The 17,450-nt window shown below is 33.1% G+C and overlaps 1 protein-coding gene across 1 annotated transcript in view; it reads right to left on the reverse strand.

Annotated features, from left to right (window-relative positions):
* LOC123006694 (slit homolog 1 protein-like) overlaps positions 1 to 9,856 on the reverse strand; it is a 70,172-nt gene extending 60,316 nt beyond the window's left edge. Inside the window, exon 1 of the mRNA XM_044401373.1 lies at positions 9,769 to 9,856. The gene's annotated coding sequence lies outside the window, so the exon portion shown is untranslated. The remainder of the gene's footprint in view (positions 1 to 9,768) is intronic.
* Positions 9,857 to 17,450: the final 7,594 nt, after the last annotated feature.

Below are 17,450 nucleotides of genomic sequence, written 5' to 3' on the forward strand. Positions count from 1 at the left end.
AAATTGTAAATCAATATTTACTTTTTCAAGAAATGACTAATACTTTTTGGGACTTAAAAAGCTAATTCTAATAATGGATTTGAGTTAGTTGAAACCGAGCACTGAATTCGAATTTCTCCTGTTTTGACTCCTCGTACCTAGTGGAATCATCTCTAAGTTCAGTGCTCTCCAATTAATACGTTTTCGTCAAAATCCTGCGAACATTAAATATTTATGGAAATAAGCTGGAATGTAAATGCCGTCTTACTCAATACTTGGAGTTGGTGGAAAAGGGGGCGCATCACAATTAATAATCTTGTCTTTAATTTTTTAATAGAAGCACTAATTGAAAAAAGCAACGCCGAAGGGAAACTAAGCAATTAATTTTCACGAATGAATAATGTTGTGTTAGAAACTTCGTCCCAAATGGTTGTTTAAGTTGAGTATGTGCCAACGAGACGAATTTCACTTGTTGAAAAACAAATGAAGATTATACGATTATTTTGGAAAATTTGGATTATAGGAGGCCAATGACCATTGTGTCTCATCTAATAATAATAATACGTGTTTAACAATGGTGCCAACAAAAGATAAAGCCAGTGTTGATGCAAAAAAAATTAAGCACATGGTGGATGTCCGAAAAGGGGATCTTGAAAACTAAGAGGTTTAGCCAAAGACAAATAGTATATTCGAGGCTCATTTTTTGAGAAAATAATACGCATTCCGCTATCGTCTTTTGTTTTCGACTTATAGACAAAAGTTGACGTTTTAGCAAAATTTAAAAAAAATGGGTTTTTTGTTTAGCCATAAAAAGATAAACTTGTATTTTTTTAAATAGAAGTTATAGTTGGTATGACAATTTTGAAAAGCTTATTTCTTTCTGATCTAAAAAATATACAGTATATCCCCAGATTGAGTTTACAAAACAGAATTTTTTATCTTTGATTTTACGCCAAAACAACAAAGGAAAAACATTTTTTTACCTGAAACGAGCAAATCTAGAATTTTAAAACTTCATTATTCTGACTCAGTGGAAATAAAAGTTTATTTTTCTCTGGATTTTGGACTTTTGGACAATTATTTTTCTCTGCGTTTTAAATCCCATCACATTACTCCTTTGACAGCAATGTCACAAGTTTACGCAAGTTAAATAACAAAAATGTGAGTGGCAAATATAATTTTAATAAACGGCAACTCAAAAAACAGCTTTAAAATTAAAAATACAAAGTAATTTTTAGCAACAATCATGATTATTTTCTTAATTAATTAATTGTCAAAGTGACATCATTGTCAAAAAAATAAACCGCCAATATGATAGGAGTTATAAAACAGTCCAAAATCAAGAGAGAAATGAACTTTTCTTTCTAATGAGTCACAATAATGAAGTTTTAATTACAGATTTGTTCGTTTCAGATGAAGCATAAAATGTTTTTCCTTTAGGTAAAGTTTCAGTGTAAAATCAAAATTTTTTTTTCCTCTTGTAAACACAATCCGGGGACATACTGTGTATTTGTAATAAAATATTTTTTATAATTATGTTTAAAAAATAAATTACATATTTTGTTTGATAGTAGTTGGCCATAGAAAAACTGTTTCACTTAAAGTGTGTAGACAATAATCAATAAGAGTCACTAGAAGTTACATTAGTATCGTTGACTTATTTAAAAACAAAGAAGTGTTATTAGTTGCCAATAAGTTGATTTAAGAATTATTTGGTATTTTTTTCATTACTTAGTACCTAGAAAACTTTTTCATTAGTGACAATTGTTAAATAATATATTTTAAATCCTTTTAGTTGAAGATCCAACATCTTTTCATGACTAACTGCAACCAAAAATCAAAGATAATTTTTAGCTAAAAATGTATTAAAATATTCTGTTACAAATTTATTTTTTTTTAGATAAGAAAAAAAAAGCTTTTTAAAAATGTCATAGCCATCTATGATTAACATTAAAAAAAAACAAGTTTATCTTATTACGCCTAAACAAATAACTTGAAAAAAAAGTTAAATAAAATATTAAATTCTACGTAAAAAAGTGCCTGTATGATATCTTTATTTCAAATCCGCATGCTCTTTAACAACGACAATATGAATTTTTTTAGATTTCGCTTAAACGTCAACCTTTGTCAATAAGTCAAAAACAAGAGACGATAGCAGGTTGCGGTTCTAACCAATCTTATTTTCTCAAAAAGTAAGCCCCAGTTTTGGCTAAACTTCTTAATTTCGGAGATTCCCTATTTAGACATCCAAAATACAGCACCCTGTACATAAAATATGTAGTTGCTGTATTTATAATGTTGACATCATAAATTAGGTCTGGTGTAAATATAAAAACATGATATATGTTGGTCGTTTTGTAAACCGAAAAACATAAATTACTTTGATTATAGTACCGCGTTATTGTGGTTCACGAGCCGCCGCTGCGTTTGATACGAAAAGATGTTAAAAGTAGATGTAATGAGTGTATGGTGTGTCGTGTTAAATAATTTATTACTCGCGCCTTGACATTTTGTACCTTCATTTAAACACGGAGCACGGTGGCAAACTGCGGATGATTTATCAAGTGGGCTGTGGACCGCCCATCGGACTATTTCTGGTTATGGTATGATGATGTTGACGGGTGGAAGTTTCATTATCATTTTCGGTACTCTAATGATTCGCGTCGTGGCACACTGCGACTATATTCGACATGAGTCTAGAGCCGGCTGTGTATCTGATGTTCCTTTATTGGCTCCGGAAGACTCTCAAAATGCCATCAAGAGGGCTGCGTATACAATCTGTCCATAATTAGAAAAAACCGACACTGCCAGCTGCTGAACAGGGAATAAACCTAATTTATCTCGAACGAAAATGTTCACCCCAAAGTCCAGCCGTCTAATCACACATAAACACAAGACGATTGATTCTCCCTGGTGATTAACACGCGCGCGAAAGCACTCCGAATCTGAGTCCACCTCCCACCACCGGCCGCATGATTGGTTGTCTACCTTTTAGGGGTTTCATAATTTATCTTTATTACAAATAAGTGATGTTGGATTTAAAATCGGTTGAGGCACTCCACGAAATACAAATCACACCAAGGCCGGTATATTTGAGCTTTAGAACAATTGACAAAGATAACGAGAAAATCTACGCTTGGAAGGGGACAGATGAACGTCTCGCGGAAATATGAATCTTGCGTCGAACACAAAGTCAGATGGTAGAAAATCACAAACTCAACTTTCGGAAATACCGAACGATAAATACAACGCCCCTGAAATTCTCCCAGACTTTGCTTCGTATAAACGTTTTGTTTTTATAACAAAAGACCGTTTCAGATGAAGCTTGTAATATGGGAGTAATAAATATAGGGTGGAATCAGTATATTTTAACAAACTATCGCTTGTACAATGCTCGAATGAGAAAACAAGACTCGGCAATTAATTTGATTGAGGGTGATATTTTTAAAATTTGAGCTGTGTATTGAACCTTGCTTGGAGGGTTTTATCAGCGTATTAGCCGTCACAAAACTTCGTCAACAACGCACGCTAACAATATTTACCGGGTAATTCCGAGAACGAGTGAAATTGTTTCATTTTAATGCCACGATTTCTGTTGACTTTGATGAATTACTGTTCACTTTACCTCTCCCCTTTCCACACGCAACGATTTCAATCGTAATAAAATCCTCTCTTACTTTTGTATTACCTAAACAAATTAAAACACCTCTTCATCCATTATCTAACCGTTCCGGCATTTATCGCTTTATCATACAACATCCATTTCATTACACACAACGTTTTTCCAGAGGCAATCACGCAAACACAGCTTCTGTATATACTCCTTACAAACGTTATTTGTCTTACCTGAATCACAATTCGCAAGGCCTCCATTTATTTACAAATTACCTGCCTTCAAGTTTAACGTATCTGTTGACTCGCATCTCGCAGAAATGAATCTTGATTTAATAAACCCTATTCTACTATTCCAACAAATGATTCAATTCCCAAGGCAATTTCAAATTATTAACATCAAACACTCAATTAGAATTTTGAAATGATCTTTTATAAAATCACATTTCCACTTCCTCACAGAGACACCGGTTTTAATATTCACATGTAGCTTACTTTCCCGCTGTGTCACTTCCCTTTTCCAATTAAAACGTTGGAATTTTTCGTTTGAATGTAATCGTTTTCCGTATCAAAACACGTGAAATGTTGTGTACGACAGTATTGTTCTATTTACCCGGCGCATCCACCAATTTCCAAATTTATTAGAACGCTTGTCAAGAGTCATGATTAAATTTTTTGTTAAAAATTTTATATTTGAAACTTTTGAAGCTGTCTTTTATGCGATTCAATACCTTAAATACAAGTACTGTATGTTTATATGGTTTCAGTCAAAAATTAATTTGTGAAAGTTGGGTAAACCCTGATTTCTACTTGTATTTGTTTTGTTGGCATAATTAAACATATACTGAATAATAATAGAGCTTTCGGCCCAAATTTTAAAATGTATTTACTCAAATTTATTAACTTGTAAATCAAAAGCTCGGAATTTGCAAAATTTCTCGACTTTCTAATTAAGAGTCGTTCGCGGTAATTTGGTGTCATTTCCTGCCAAATCCGAAAAACTAGAGAAAATTATCGTTAATTACAAGCTGAAAAACTTTATCCAAGACATTGTAGCTACGTTCTTTCAGTTTGTAACAACACTGTGTATATGAGAGAAAATTTGGTCGTAATAAAAGAAACTTGTTTCAAATTTTTTTCCAATGCATATCAAATAAACTTCTTTGTCTTTACAAAACATGAAATTGCTTTTCAGGCTCCCAAATGTTCTCATCACTTTTTGATTATTTGTAACATGGTGAGACGAAATAAAACACAAAAGTAAAATTCAAACTAAATTTATTTAAAATATTTTGTTAAGGTAATGAAAATACAATTTTGTGTAAAGCCAATAATTATTTTATACGTATAGTTTATTGATGTTATAATATTATTTTCGTTCTATTTAAACACCATGAATAATTAGGGTTTATCAATTGCAATAAAACATGAAATAAATTTGCGAAAATGAGATTAAAATAAATTTTTGAAAGTTTTATTAATGAGAGGATGATTTGTGTTGACGTGGGTATTTTCATGAGTTGAGTGAAGTTATTTGTCGCAAACCGATATAGGTTTATGAACCGCGTCTGCTTGCTCTTGAATCCAGCATCGAGAGTAATTTGAAATAACAAGAGAACGAAATAGGAGCGTATCCAAAACCGGTGTTCCTTATCCGGGCGTACGTGAATATTAATAAGGAGCTTTGGTATTGTTTCATGTTTGGTATAGCGCGAAAATCCGCAGATGCAACAACGACAGCTGAATATTTTGGCATGCGATTGTAGTAGAGAAGATTGATTCAGAATCGATATCGTTCCTTGGAGACTCACCACAGTTAAAAAGGTGGAATATTAGCCAAGGGCTATTATCATATGACACATAACAAGAATCCCCTTTTAAAAGGCTGGGACACGAAACGCATTGCGAAAAGGGGGAATGGTTTCGGGCTATTAGCTGCATCGGTTCCATAATTATTAAACAATTTGGCGATAACACCGGGGGCATTTGGTGTAAGGTTTGGACATTCCTTGCGCTTCCCGTTCAGCTAATTGTTCCATCTTGCATCTCATATTCGCATAACGAACTAATTAACTCTGGCGGTTAATCGGTATTGAGTTACTTTAATTACGGGTAACAGGGACGTTCTATCAACAGCTGCGACAAGATGTCGCGATAGCAACACATTTTTCTATAAGATTATCGACCCGGGGACCAACATTTACACAAATAACTTTATTTACCTAATGAAAAATAAACTTTTAGCTGAGTTGAATCCCAAGCCACAAAGCTCATTATTTTACCCTGAATATCAATTTTACACACTCTGAATGTCCGATTTATCCTCATCTTAGTTCTAATTTTAGAAATATTGATCAATATGTTCACTCCTAATTAACTAGTTTGTGTCTAACTACACAAATAGTATAAATAGTCCACGGTGCATAATTACACTGCCAAAACTGACAGTTATATATTTAGTCTATTGGGAGAAAAATTTTTTATGCGTCAACAATACACGATAAAAAATTATTATTATAAGAGGACTTTGTTTGATGGAACTCATAAAAACGTATTGAGTTTGTTCAGATTCTGAAATAACGGGGGAATGTAGGTTATCTGTTTACCAGAAAATGCAATAAATTATTGCAATGTCCAACAATTTTCGTACTTGTAGTTTTCATCGTTTTGACTACACTACTTATTCGTTGTCACATCATTCATCATACTCGCACCGACATAATAAATAATGGCCTATTTTTTCACGATTTTCAAAATTCTGACACTGTGCCACTATATTATCCCGATCAACGGAAATCACTAGCACTACTTTAAAGAGGATAATTCTCTCTATCACTACATATATATCAGACAGAAATGAGGATTCCAAAGCACTGCCATGAAAATCAATAGCCGATTCTGGATATCTAAAGACCGCGTTTTAATGAAGAAAAATTTAAGCGCAAAGTGATGGCTTTTTCTGTAAGGTAAATCACAACTCCAACATAGCAAAAAATACAATTGTTCTGCGATTATGGCGTGGTATAATCAAAACGGTTTAACAGAACATTTAATTTCAATTAAAGGTTGATTATGTGTTAATTTAAAATTTACAGAGTAAATAAATAATTATTTCAATTAAAACTTTAATTATTTAATAAAGTTCAGTGAGTTTGTTTCACTGTTTCGAAGAGAGTAACATAAAAATTTGGTCTCGATTTAGTCTAGTAAGGAGATAAAATTGTGGTTCGTTTAAGTTCGCTGTCGGAGTTTGTTCTTGTTGGTTGTGTAATGAATGCGTGGAGTAGCATTATCAAAACATTGCGAATGTAACTGAAAGTTGTGGAGTTTGAATTGCAATTTAAAAGTTAGTGGAAGTAAGTGTGTCCGTTCCGTCCTGGTTGATAAACTAAACTTAATTTTTTTGCATAAAGTTTAGAATGGTTTATTATCGATTGGATTGTCGATTTGTCGTTTGTATAGTTAATGAATGATATTGAAGTAAGAATAAAGGCTTGCGGTCCCTTGAGCTTTTTGGATGTGTTGGCGGCGTTTTTGCTGTTGGCTCATTTATCGAATTAAAGAGGCGCCGCCAGTGTCCAAATGGGGTAGACGTCGTGGGGGATTAAATGAGCCGGGTCCCAGTAGCGGCCACCTGCGGCCAGAGCGGTTTTATAGCCCCACGCGCCCCACACCTGAGCTAGAAAACGAGAACTAGTCTAGTTCGAGTTCGAGATGATTTCGTAAGTCAGCGCCTGCGTGCATCGTCATTCATATTGACATCCCGAGAGTATTGCGGTTGAAGAGAAGAGAAACGCTTCCAGAAGTGGTACAGTTAATCAATTTGTAAGCCGCATTTCCGACACCGGTCCTTGCCAACAGGACATGCCGCACGTGTGCATTAATTACCTGCCGTTCGGTATTATCCTCCAGGACGTCCTCTTTCACTCCAATCGCTTCCAGATCGAATAGTTTGCAGTAATTAAAACACTCTAATTGTCCTCACCGAACGCTTTGTATAAATAGTTAGCGTTCTTCGCTTGCCCTCTTTAATTAAACGCCAAAATTAACTTTTTTCCCTTTCCAAAAATCAAGAATTTTAATCAAACTCATTTCCATAACACTTACTCCTCGATGCACGGCCATCTACAATTTCGTGCATGTACAATATACTCCTACACGAAACTTAAAACTACAAGAAAAAATTTCGCACATTAAATATTCTCTAAGAAACAGTGCTGCATGTCAACAACACACCCTTTCATCGCGTTATTATAAATTCTATCAAAGGCAATTGGGATTAAAGTAAGAAGCCTTCATCGAGCAAACAGGAACGAACAGCATCAAAAGATTTTTTATCCCAGCCATGACTATGCTAGTGGTGATAATGCTTTAGCCTTTCTTTCACTTCCGCATACATAAAACACCAATTTTTTAAAATACGACACTACATTTTCACAAACCATAACATATTCTAATTAAAAAATATATATTTGTATTGAAAATTTGTTAGAATAATTTCGAATATAATGTGAGAGTAAAAAAGTAATGCAACATAATCTGCTTTTAATGAATTTATAACAGTATTTCCTTGTACACAGCTACATACCTACTATTATTAATATAATATTAATAATAATAATTTGAGTTGACTTCTAATATAGTAACCAGTTGTAAGAATGTGTATTAGTTTGGTATTTTTCATGACATTTCTTGTAAGGAAATACTATGCTAATTACCCTATTGTATTGCAACACTTTCACGAGTTAAAATTAATTTTCTATTCCACATTGTTTCCAACCCTTTAACACACATCATGCTAACGTCACTTCCTATTAATTCTTCACTTCATTCAAAATTCCACCAAAAATATCCGAAGCAAGAAACACTCAAACCGATTTACAAATGTCAGAATCAGGTAATATTTGTGAAACAGAGCATTCAACGAAACGTACGATTTCAGAATCGAATAATTTCGTCGATTCTTATATTCTTTTCTTTATTTTGCCATCGGTGGACGCTTTCAACCTTAGATTAAAACTCAAACGCCAATGTATTACTGCAAATATTCACTCTAATCTAATTGAAATTACCCAACAATGTTAACTATATCTGCTCTATCAAACGGTTACAACACAAACTGAAATTAATTTACAGCTTAGGGGACAATAAATAATATTATAGTTTTATTTTGAGGTTTGTATTGATTTCGGGAAAAGTTAAATATTTTATGTAGATGAATAAAATATTTTGTTTCGGTGATTAAAATTGGTGAAATTTCGTTTTTATTTGTAATTTAAGTGCTTTATAGTTTTATTTTATGTTTAATATTCGTTTTGTAATCCGGTCGTTGGACGTCCTTTCAAAAGTTTCAAAGCGAATTGATCTCATGTGGGAGGCAATAAAGACTGTCAATATTCAGTGGTCTAGTGGTGCTTGTTACAGATTCGGCCGTTCGAACGTCAGGAGTATGTGCACGAGCCGATAAAGTAATATTAATGAGTTTGGGCCCCTCGCGGTTCTATCTGACATTCAGCAGGCTGGGAAGTCTGTAATGTCGGATTTCCAACGATACAATTTCGCACTTACCAACATCTGCTACTTGCATTTTAAAAAGCAAAGGGTTAATCAAGGGACGCGACAAATAAAATGAAATAATTTCGAAAGGGGGACTTTTTTAATATGCGATTACCTATATAAAGTTTCGATGGGATTAGGTGTAAATACAGCGGAAAATGGTTTGGGTGGTCCTCTTGTTTTAATCAAGTGCAATCCTCGCAGCAATCTGCTCAATTACTGTTTTAACCCTCGTGGGACCAACTGAGCTAGTCGCTAAACCCATCAAGCCTTATTTTTCTAAAAACAACTTCGATACCCCTCAACATTCCGTTCGTTCTATTCCCTGCATATGGTAACGGTACAAAGAGATATTGTATACTTTGAAGCGAAGCACGAGAAAAAAACTCTCAAATACTGTGACAAGTGTTAAAGAAGCCCACATTTTAATTTGGTGTATGATTAATACGTTGTTTAATTTTTTTAATGCCGGGAATAGTTTAGTTACACGAGTCGACAAATGTACGTTTGTTATTTATTTTTAGCCGCCACAATGCGCATCGTGCGTATTTTAAGCTCATTACCTTGGAGGGTTATTTGCGCTTGACGCAAATATCCCCCTGGACGTAAATCGGCACTTACCGGTCAGCGCAGCCGATGCGGAAAGTGTGTTGTTATCGTCAGGTGTTCGCAGACACGCGACAAGCTTACGAACTGTCTGAACAACGCGCTATCAGCGACTAAAAGCCGCTACGAGTCGGAGCGTTTGGGCGACCCCTGAGCGTCGGCGGCGGTCGGCGGTGGTCGGCGTCCCGCGCACTGCTCTAGCGCCGCCCGGCGCCTATTTGTGCCCCCTAAAAAAAGGCGACAAACTCATGTGCGTCTCGTTAAGGTCTCATTAACCTGGAGTAGCCGACGACCAACCCTCCAAATGACCCGATACAACGAAGAGAAAAGATAACGCGCATTGAAATACAAGACTTTCTTATCGCGTTTATGACGGTTTTAGAGAGAAGACGGAGGTAATAGCCAGGTAGAGCAGCTGGAGATATGACCGGATGTGACAAGACTTTGTGACCCTCATGACAATGATGACGAGACGAGAGAATTAAAGGACGCACAGGCACGGACCGGCCCGGACGACATCGCTCAACGGCTTCCGCAGTTCACAAATGTAATTATTTGTCACCAATTGATGCAAAAAGGAACACTTTAACTCCGAAATAAATTAAACTGAAATTGAAATTATCATATTGTGTATGTTTATGGAAATAATTGTTTTATGTTATTATTATCAATTATGAATAATTAAAGTTTTATGTTAACGAACTGAATTTTGACTGACATCTCAAAAACTGTTGTTCGTTGATAAATGAAACAAAAAGAGATTTGGAATTCTGAAATAATTTTACATAGAGCGAAGAATCAAGTTTCTTAGATTATATTTCTCGATGGAAAAAAATTTTGAATAAACTACTCACTTAATTTTTACCTTCACTTACTGAATTTTGATCAATAACTCAAAATTTATTTAGAGTAAAGAAAAAATTATGTCAGATTTGAATTTCTGAGACAATTTAACATTAAAAAAAAATAAAAGTCTTAGGATATATGCATTAATGGAAAAAAATCTTGAATGAACCTCTCACTTAAAGTTTTTACCTTCTCTTATTGAGTTTTGATCTAGCTCTCAAAAACTATTGGTTTCTTGAACACTCCAACTCCGAAAGAGATTAAACTGAAATTGAAGTTATTATATTATGTTGTATGTACATACATACGTTTATAGAAAAAAATTCTTGAACTTCAACTAAAGTTTTATATTAACGAACTGAATTTTGAATGAAATCTTAAAAAAGAAGATTTGGAATTCTGAAATAATTTTATATAAGAAGAACAAAGAACCAATATTCTCAGATTCTATTCCTTGATGTAAAAAAATCCTGAATAGGTTACGTACTTAGTTTTTACCTTCACTTACTGAATTTTGATCGATATCTCAAAAATTATTGAAAGTAAAGAAAAAATAATGTCAGATTTCAATTTCTGAGACAATTTTACATAAGAAAAAAAAATAGATTTTTTTAATCTAATTTTAATTTTAATTTTTTCCTTAATGGAAAAAATTATTGAATGGACCTCTCACTTAAAGTTTTTACCTTCCCTTATTGACTTTTTATCGATTTCTCAAAAACTATTGGTCTTAGAGAAAAAAAGCATCAGATTGAAATTCTAAGACAATTTCACATAAAAAGACCAAAAAAGTGTGATATTTAGATTATACACGTTTATGGAAAAATTCTTGATTAGATACTCATTTAAAGTTCTTACGTCAACAAATTAATTTCGATTGAAATCTCAAAACTTGTTGCTTGTAAATAAAACATAAAAGTAGATTTGGAATTATAAGATAATTCTACATAAGAAAAAAATTAAGGTTTTAGGTTATATACTTTGATACAAAAAGTCTACGTAATAAAATGAAAGAAATTTTAATATTTTTTTTAAATCAAAAGCAAACTAATTTTGAATTTTTTAGAACCTATTCAGTGTGATAGAATAACAAAACGTTGAGTTTTATTTAATTAAAACCACTGATTAGGTAATGAAGGTCAATTAAATCATTTATAATGATTTTTTAATTAGGTGAATTAATAACAGTGAATATTTATTCTCATTACACTTAACTAAAAACTGTATTCTGGTAAATTATAAAACGCTGGTAGTGGCTTTTGCTCACTTTTTATTTTTTGCCCATAAATGATCAAATCATAGATTTTGTGGTAAAAAAATAATGTATAAAATTCAATCAAAATATAATTTCCAAAAACCAAAATAGACAGACATGCAGTTAGAAGACTTATGATAAACATAAAAATCTGCTTTTGTTTAATTATTAATTATTGTTATGTATCGATAACTTTCAAACAAATCGTAATTTTCAAATTATCTCAAAGTTGACGAAATAAAAAAGTAAAAATCCAGTATTTTGTTATAAGTCATTGGTAACAGTGTTGCAACTGCTTTACAAAAAGCTTTTTGAGTTAGAAGATAATGGAATACCAAAAAAGGGTGAGACAAATGTCGCGTATAATTCTGAAGTATTCAACTTTATCATCTTTAATAAGTTCATACTTATTACAGCTATTAAGCGTTCATTTTTAATTAAATCCGACATTTGTAGACTATAAAAAGTTGAAAATAGTTGGTTGAAGTTCGTGCTCCAATTAGGTCACGCCCTAGTTAAAAACGTTGTAAATAGGATTTATAATCTCCTAATTAACTCTTAAAAACGGTTATTTGTCAGGTTTCAAACGTTTGAAAAAAGAATTTTGTTTCGGTGGGTGGTTCGAAATTTATTGTTTTAAATTTTGACAATAGATTATGTTTGGTGTAAAATTTATTTGAATAGTAAGTGCCGTATAAAAGGTATTGTATAGATTTTCTAGTCAATTTTGTTCAATTCAAGTGTCTTTTATATTCCACATCTTGGTGTATTTTTGTGTTAAATGACGGAATAATTTAGACATGTGTAACACTGTAGTTCCACATGTAATAAATTTTATAGAAATATGGCGACGACCAGGCGATTTCTTCTTCTTTATGTCCTTTCGAGTATCTTCTATTTTCTCAGTTATGCGTGGTAGTGATGTACAACAATCGCATATATGTTCATAAAGTTGTATATTTACGATTGTGTTCTCTTTTATTAACTGTTGGTAATATTTCTTGTATCTGTAGTTTATTTTTAAAGACGCTTCACAAGTAATTACATATTTTTACTGTAATATTTTATTTATGAGAGTAAATCTAGGATGGCAGCAAGCTTTAAAATGAATACATAATAAAAGGGTAGATTTTATGAATGTGAATCTTGCATTTATTTTTCTTGACATTAACGAGTGGCGTGGAAAAGATGACCCGCCGCTTAGTGTGGTTAAAATTAAAAGTCCGGCCCTCAACTCGTCAAAGTGTCGAACGTGTATCTAGCGCCTCAGGTATCCTAGGTATCCATCCGCCTCAGACGGCCGCGGCCTTCCGTTTAATATGCAAACGAGTGCATCGACTTCTTCTCGAGTCGGTGTTTATCAAGCGCATTGGCCCGCGAGATCCGCCAAAAACCTGACCAGAAAAGCGAAATTAGACGGAAAGAACGGTCAGCGCTTATTGGCGCTCAAGTCCTCGACCGTTTGTCTAATATAATGACGGAGGTCCTTGTCAAGCATACACAATGAAGGCCCCTACACACGACTACACATGTAGGTCTCTGGAATCTGCAACGGGCGTGTCGCTGTTCACCAGATTTCCTAGTCCGGTCTAATTATTGCCCCCACAGCACCGCCTTTAACGACTTACTGATTTTATGCAACATACAACTACCCCATAAAACATAAGATAAAGTACACGGAAACTTACAACCCTCATAAATTTAATGTCTATTACCACGCCCGGCATAAATAAAAATGTTTTATTTTTCAACGACAATTTACTCAAATTGCTAACGAAAAACTTTAAGCTGACGCCGATGAAAACACGTTGTATTAACACTATTATTCATTCACCTTTTTCACGTACAAAAACCTAAAGATTCAATTCTAGGTCTCTAAAAACCTTGAAATCTGTACACCAAGTAAATTACATAAACTTTAATATTTAGCTGTTATTTCGTTTGTCGAGAGGTTGTGAAGTGGTTTTTCTCTACTACTCTACTAGTCAATAATCATTTTCATTATGAACCAAGGGCTATAATGGGTTAGAGGTGGGTAAATGTCGATGTTGGAGGGTAGAATAGAATGATAGAAATATTTGTAGAATATTATTATTGAAAACTGTACCATCACAAGTACTAACGGAAGTATTTCGAGATGAAATTAATGCAAAATCAAATAAAAAAGACTTCAATTTTCTCATTAAAAACATTAGAATAAGCAATAACCCCAACTCTATTACTTCTGTCTATATCAAAACTGTCAAAATCAACAAATGAGTTTATTTCATGTTAAAATACATCGATAATGAGACAAATTTTAACACTTTTTCCCTTTTCTTTGTAGTTTCTTTATTATTTTAACAAATATTTCGCATTATGAAGTTAGAAAATTCCTTAGTGTAGAAGTAGGTAAGTAATTAATAACTGTAGATAATAGCGAATTAACAAAAAATAGTAGTGAATTACATGTTACGTCTGAGGTAACAAGTCCATTAAGTAGGGTTATATTTTTCACCCTTGTATTTCTGAATACCGTTACTTGCAACTTAAACTTGCAACAGTTTTGACATTTTAATGTGATTTTTGAAAAAATAATGTTATGTAAAATAAAACTTTTTAAATGTTCTGTCTTGATAAGACTTTCGTTCCTCAGTAAAAGAAACTTGTTCTAATAAGTAGTTTTCTTGTTTTTGAAAATAATATGGCTGTTGCAAATTACCAGAAGTTTGGGGTATATCCATAACACCAAATGTATATTTACTCCTGCTAATAGTTCTAGTTTTACTTTTTTTTTTCTGAGTGTGATCAATTATGTAATCAGATCATCTACATTGAGAAAAAAATATATTTTTCCGAGAGCTTTAGGCCTTCGATATTTTCTAAAAAAAATACTATAATTAAGGTAAATTATCAGTTGCTAAAACCTTAACATTTTTTTAAATTATTGTCTTGTACATATGCCAACACTTTTTTCAGTGTTTCTATCTATTGTATTCAAGTTTGCGTTTGTACTTTTTGGCATTATTGCATGTTACTCCTCAACTGTAACTGAATAACAAAAAATATATAACAAATTAAATAACTGTTTACTATATGTTGTGATCATAGTAACAGAATTACGAAAGTTAGTTTTATGAAAATATACCAGCGTCAAAAGAGTGGAGGTTACAGTTTCATTTCGGCATACAAAGTTTTTTTTTAATCGTAGTAAAAAATCCTTTAAATAAACAACAACAAAATGCAATATTTAGCGGAAATTACTTAATCACGTTACCTGCCGGGGGTATGTTACGATAGCAGAACAATAACTTAAAAACTAAAATTTTAGAGCCCTTTTTTTCAAATTCGTGCATTTTGTTGCACGAGGGTAATAAATGTGCTTGTAGTGAAAAAAATGTTATATAAAACACGGTACCTAGAGAAGATTTTCATAGCCTCGCATTTATTATTTAAACAGCTCGGCTATAAATTTTTTTTCGCTATGCTGTGATGTGATATACTATTGTTTTTGTGACGCAGAGACGCCAGTAAACGATAATTTTGACTTAAGTTAGGTATTTCCGCGTTTTGTTATAGGAAATGATTTAATAATGGTTAAAAGTAAAATTTATAGCTTAGTTAAATTGGAGAATAGCAGAGGGATGGTGAAAAAGTAATTATCATTCCCAATCCCACAGGAGTTAATTCGTAGTTGAATAGTAAAGGGAGAGAAAATTAAAGTTTGTTACAAATGTTGCGAAAACTCTTGTTTGTAGTTACATTTCAATTATTTGTCGCATTTTTGTCTGCTGTAACACTCATTGTACATAAAATAAAGAATTGTCAACAATTTGTACAAACGAAGTAACCTCTAAATAAACATTTATGAAATTATGATAGCTGTTGTTTTTTAATTACCGTCGCCGAATATATTTATTCACGAAGGAGGGAAATGGTAGATTTAGAAAAAAACTGTTTACCGTTGAGTGCTTTAATTGAGACCCTACTGAAAGCTAAATATATTATTAAGTGTTAAATTTTATAAAGCCCATAATTCATCGAGGGTTGTGTACGTGTATCTCATATATTTAGCCCGAGTATCGCACTTGTCTTCGAAGCAAACGATATACGTGAGAAATTACAGCTTGCCGTGAAACGAAACTTTCCTCCAACCAAGAATGAAAAAAATTCGGGAGTCACCTTAGGCGATCATAATTTACTTGTCTCGCTAACACCGACATATTATTTACGGCCGATAGATAGGGGTGATTTGTGACAGCGTGACATTTACCACCCCTAATTATTCCAAACATAATCGATCAAATTGACCGTTCACCCTTTTCTTTGTCTTAATTACCCTAAATAAGAGTAAAGGGTTAAATGGAATAGAATATTGCTTTTTTGAGACTTGCTGCTGTTCACTCGATAAAGTTAGTCGTCAATGCGCAGTAATTTTCATTAGCACCCTGATTGTTAATTCAAGCTACGTAAATTGTACCCCAAAATCAAGAAACTCGCCGTCTACATTTACATACAAAACTAATAGAAATGCGAATTAGCGAATTGTAAATCTCTCAGGATGCATACATTTGCCAAATTTATTAATTAATATTCGATATTTAATACAACTTGAAACTTTTTCGCCAAAAGACGCCTCCGCGGACGCCTTCATTAATCAACCTCTGACTTTATGATTAGATTTATTTTAATTTTAATATTTTTTAAAATGTATTAGTCCTAAATTTTAACACGTAATTACCAACGTTCTTTTCTTTTTTTAAATTAATAAGAACATTATTCATATTTAATTTGTTTATTCAGTTTATCATTTTCTTAAAAGATATAGAAGTGTTTAATTGTTGTATTTCGCGGAACCTAAAGTATCAAAAAGTCATCAAAATTCGGAAAGAGCCGTGGATGAATCCGACAGAAAAGCTGCCATAGTACTCAAATGTAAAATTTTATTTGGTGTGAATCAGTCGCAATAAAGGTGTAGTAAAATAGTGTTACTCTTTTATAGTCAAAAGAAAATTATCGGATAGGGGAAATAAAGTCGTAATTACATGATCAGCCTGCTTTATTTCAGGATTCGAAGGAATTTCAGACATACGCAGGACACGTCTCGCATTACTACGTGACATTTCTACACGTCTCTTCTTCAGTGAAAAAAGAGCCGTTCCCTAAGCTGGGTCGTGTTCTGTCTCGATATTAGGAATATGTCGTAGATAAATAACAATAACTTTCACTTTGGAAATAATCTGAATTAAAATGGCGGATGCGCCGGGAGTACACAATCATTTTCTTTCAGCCGAAATTATGAAATTTTTATGTAGCTGTGTGGGTAATTTCGCTAGTCTCTGCGGACTCATTAATCAGAGATGAAGGTGGAGAACCGTTTTAATTAAAGATAGATAAACATACCCACAACAAAAACGGCTTCGATTTCAAATCAGATTTTTTCTTAATTATGTAATTAAGTGAAAGGATATTGTGCGCTGCATGAGTAATTGTATGTAGCGACACTATCAAGGCAAGGGGATCTGAATCGAGTTCTCCTTTGATTAACAAAACGAAAATTCACAAAGTTAAAATGGAAGCATCTTTGAATTGTTACTTTTAGCGAGCCATGAATTAT

Source organism: Tribolium madens, unplaced genomic scaffold, assembly GCF_015345945.1.
Source record: "Tribolium madens isolate multiple individuals breed KSU strain unplaced genomic scaffold, Tmad_KSU_1.1 Scaffold_2;HRSCAF=44;Tcas5.2_LGX, whole genome shotgun sequence".
In the NCBI taxonomy this organism is placed as follows: Eukaryota; Metazoa; Arthropoda; class Insecta; order Coleoptera; family Tenebrionidae; genus Tribolium; species Tribolium madens.